The 4,731-nt window shown below is 38.4% G+C and overlaps 1 non-coding gene across 1 annotated transcript; it reads left to right on the forward strand.

Moving 5' to 3' along the window:
• Positions 1–76: 76 nt before the first annotated feature.
• trnac-gca lies at positions 77–148 on the forward strand. The gene has a single exon. It is a non-coding gene; the product is annotated as a tRNA-Cys (tRNA).
• Positions 149–4,731: the final 4,583 nt, after the last annotated feature.

A 4,731-nucleotide genomic window follows, 5' to 3' on the forward strand; every position in this document is an offset into this window, starting at 1 on the left:
CTCAGAGCCGGCAACAAAGCTCCCTTCCCCTTCCTTACACAGTCATCAGGGCCATTCCGAACGGTGATTTCCGCGAGGGGGTATAGCTCAGTGGCAGAGCATTTGACTGCAGATCAAGAGGTCCCCGGTTCAAATCCGGGTGCCCCCTTCAGATCACTTTTCCTCAAATTTGAGGGGAAGCAACCCAAATAATTGAACTACTTTTATTTTACACGCGTGGGGGAATACCATTAAATCACTTGCTTTCGTGGAGTTAAGGTATGGAATATGACTAAGCTGGGAAAATAAATCTACCGGTTTTAACCCCCTTTGGTCCCCCAGCCCTCGTCCATTAAAACTAAACGAAGTCCAATCCAGTCGATATGTCAAAAATCCTAAAATGCTCACTCAGGCAGCTACCAAATGTCGAACAATTTTCGTTATATGGGCAAATGAGAAATGAGAAATTTTCCGCAAAGCTGCAAGGAGGCGCTACAATAAAATTTAATTCCGACGTTGCTGAAAAAGGGCAACAGTTGACGCTTCTTCTTTCTCTACCTGGTTTTACCTTTTGCACTTTTAGCTTTAAATTATTGCAGAGAATGGCCGTTGAAAGGACAGGAAGGGAGCAAGAAAATTAGAACAAAGCAAAAAAATAAAGGAGGTTTAGAAAAATATGTCCCTTGTTCCTTATTCACGGTGTTTGTTCATGTGTCTATATAGCTGCGATTAAAGATTAAAGAGCTGCTCGAACCCTGATCAATGTCACCAAATAAATAATCTATACCTTGAATTAAACTGCCCAAAGATGGCAAAAGATGGACTGTTACTCCGAACTGGAATGGTAGAAGCACCGCAGTGCAGCACTACCTGGAAGACAGTTCATTCAGCGACTGATCCAGGATTAATAAAATAAATTCATAATTGCAGCTGTTCCTTGCAACACGTTATCTCGCAAATAAACCAAGGAGGTTTCCTGAACTCCTGATATAAATATGCTTTCTTCAGTAATCCAGGATATACATGCAAAAAGAACATTATCATGATTCATTTTGGTGGGAACAGCATGGGGGACAAAGTTTAAGATAAAGGTACAAATCTAAATGGGATGCAGGAGCAAAGAGACCTGTGTGGATATGTGCAGGAGTAACTAGAGGTGACAGGACAAGTTGAAAGAGTAAATTATAAAGTTTGCCAATATTAATCTCAAACCTGCCTTAAGTAGCGAATGTTTATTTACAATGAAACAGAAATTTGATGCGCAGTGCTGCTGTCCATTGTAAAATAAGAAATAAAATAACCATTGATTTTGAAACGGAGTTAGCTTTGTTTGAATTTATATCGCACTAGATCAAAAGATCTGATTATATCAATAATTCAAAACACAAAGAATCCTAAATAAATTACAATTTGCAAATACCTTTGAAAGTTTATTTCTGAAGAGATAGAATCTTCCATTCTCTGTCCTGAACATCTTGACTTAATGCCATATAAAATCGAACAGGGTTGGTGGCCAAATCTGGGCCCAATAGATTGTTTTTATGGTTAAAGTTATGTACTTAATTATAAGCTTTCTTGTCCATATATATTTTCACCTTTTATGATCTGCTGCAGTATTGTGCTTCAAGTTTTTTGTTTTACTTGTACATAAAAATATTCACTATGTCAGGCTAGTTTGAGCTTAATACCCTTTATTCTAAAGTAGGTTCCTGCTAATTCTGTGCAATAGAACATGTAATCCATCCAGTAAACAGGATAATGAAAGTAGAATGATTGTTAGTAACACCATCACTTACTCTCACTAAGGTGAGCTTGTTGAAAAAAAGTTTCCATACCAGAGGAAGCAACATCGAGATATGTGAAGCCATTGAGAGAAACACTTCAATTAAAAAAAAGATTTACATTGCTATTAATTACTTTCCTCAAAAATAATGTCATACAATCAAAAATGTGTATCATATTTTAAAACTAAATATTTTAATACACTTTATTCATTCACATGATTAGGTTGTTGCTGGCTGGGCCAGCATTTATTGCCCATCCCTAATCCCCAAGAGGGCAGTTGAATCAGGGTCTGGAGTCACATGAAGGCCAGACCGGGTAAGGATGGCAGTTTTCCTCCTTAAGTGAACCAGATGGATTTTTCTGACAATCAACAACAGATTCATGGTTTAAATATAATTAAAAGATAAATATCTGTCAATTCTGCAGGAATGTATATTGACTTATCTCCCTATCCTTTGCACATGTGTTGCACTGATACTCTCTGTAAATGTGACAAATTTGACCTGGGAGCATCAATCATACCCTATATGTACTTGGACTTGACATATCAAAACCATTCGGGAACAACTAATCTGGATTAAATCAATAGGCTACAAAAAGGGCATGAACTCAATGTGTGGGAAACCTCTTACAGAACCAATATTTGTTAACCACTGTAAATCTGGACTCTATAGTGAGGAAAGCTTTTGGAGAATGATTAAAATTATTTGACCCTCAATGTTTGTACCCTTTTCTATAAACCCAGTCTTCCCAGACTGCGTCCTATTCTACCTTTTCAATAGTGATTCAATATCCTTTTCAATGACATTCAAAGCACTCCATCAATAGCCATTTGGTGAAGCACCTCATAGCTTAATGGGCCTTCTGTTCAAAATCTTCCTTTCATCCTCTCCTTGGTATAAATCGTGACATTTAAATTAAGACCCATCACTGACACAAGAGAGATGGTCAAACTTTCAGAGTTCCCTAGATAGAAGTGTTGTCTCTCTGGATCGGAAAATTGCATATCACTCTGCTTTTTCAGAAGGGTGAAAGAGGAAACTCAGGAATTGCAGACCAGTGAGTCTAACATCTGTGGTGGGGAAATTGTTAGAGTCTATAGTCAAGGATAGGATGACTGAATACCTCAAGGGTTTTTAGTTAATCAAGGAGAGTCCGCATGAATTTGTGACAGGTGGGTCATGCCTGACAAACCTTATTGAATGTTTGAAGAGATGACTAAGGAGACCCAGGATTCAGGCGCATAGATCCTTTAAATGCCACAAACAGATGGAGAAAGTAACCAAGAAGATTAATAGAATTCTGGTCTTTAATTATCTGGAGAACTTGAGTATAAGGACACAGACATTTTGCTGCAGGTATATAAAACTCTGATTAGATCCCACTTGGAGTACCGTGGATAGATCTATGCAATCCACCTTGGGAAGGAAATATTAGTCTCGAAGGGAGTACAACAAAGATTTTCAAGAATGATACTTGGACTTCAGGGGTTAAATTACCATACAGATTAGGCCTGTTTTCTCTAGAATTTAGAAGGCTAAAGGGTGATCTGATCAGCGTTTTCGAGATACTAACAGGAAAAGACAGTGTTGATAAAGATACGCTATTTCCATTGGTTGGGGATTCCAGGACTAGGGGATATAGTATAAAAATTAAGGCTAGACCATTCAGAAAGATGTTAGGAAGCACTTCCATACACAAAGACTGGTAGATGCTCTTCCACAAATGATAGTTGATGCTAGGTCAATTGTTCCTTTTAAATTTGAGATGTTTTTCATTTAAAAAAGGTATTAAGGGATATAATACCAAAGTCAGGTTTATGGAATTTGGCCACAAATCAGCTATGATCTCATTGAGTGGTAGTACAGATTTGAGGCTGAGTGGCCTACTTCTGTTCCTATAAACTGCACTTCTCTGTGTGACTGGATATTATTAAACAAGGGCTTCTGAACATTCTCTGATGTTGCGAAATTAGCAGACTGCTTATCCAATATCCACCACTGAATGAGCAGAAAGTTCCTCCAAATAAATATTGGGAAGATTGAAAGTTTCAACTAGACTCCAATCTGATCCCTAACTGCCAATGACATCCCTCTCCTGGCAACTGTTTTGAGACTACATCAGACTGTTCTGAAACTTAGTGTTATATTTGATCCCACGATGAGCTTCCAACCACATATTCATGTCATCATTAACACAGCCAATATCAACCTTGATAACATCATACAGTTCTGACACTGTTTCAGCCATTGTGCTTTTGATACTCTCATTCGAATTATCGTTATAGATTATAGAGTCATACAGCACAGAAACAGACCCTTCCAATCAGTCCGTTCTGACCATAGTCTCAAACTAAATTAGTCTCACCTGCCTGCACTTGGCTCAAATCCCTCCAAAAATTTCTTATTCATGTACTTATCCATATGTTTTTTTAAATGTTGTAATTGTACCCGCATGCACCACTTTCTCTAGAAGTTCACTTCACACATGAACCACAGTGTAAAAAAAATGTCCTTCATGCATTTTTAAAATCTTTCTCCTCTCACCTAAGAAGTATGCCCCTTAGTCTTGAAATCTGCCACTTTAGGGAAAAACAAACACCTGCCATTCACCTTATCTACATCCCTCATGATTTTATAAACCTCTGTAAGAGCATCTCTCAACCTCCTTTGCTCTAGTGAAGAGTCGAAAGTGTACCACTGGAAAAGCACAGCAGGTCATTGTCATAGGTAATGGTTCCAGCGCCACACTATTCGACTCTGATCTCCACCATCTGCAGTCCTCACATTTGCCAGTTTAAAGAGTTTCAGCCTATACAGCCTCTCCTTACAACTCAAATCCTCAACTCCTAGCAACATCTTGGTAAAACGTTCTGAACCCTCTCCAGCTTAATAATATCCTTCCTATAGCAGGATGTCCAGAACAGGACACAGTACTCCAGAAGATGCCTCACCAACGTCCTATACA

The sequence above is a fragment of the Chiloscyllium plagiosum genome, chromosome 3, assembly GCF_004010195.1.
Source record: "Chiloscyllium plagiosum isolate BGI_BamShark_2017 chromosome 3, ASM401019v2, whole genome shotgun sequence".
Classification (NCBI taxonomy): domain Eukaryota; kingdom Metazoa; phylum Chordata; class Chondrichthyes; order Orectolobiformes; family Hemiscylliidae; genus Chiloscyllium; species Chiloscyllium plagiosum.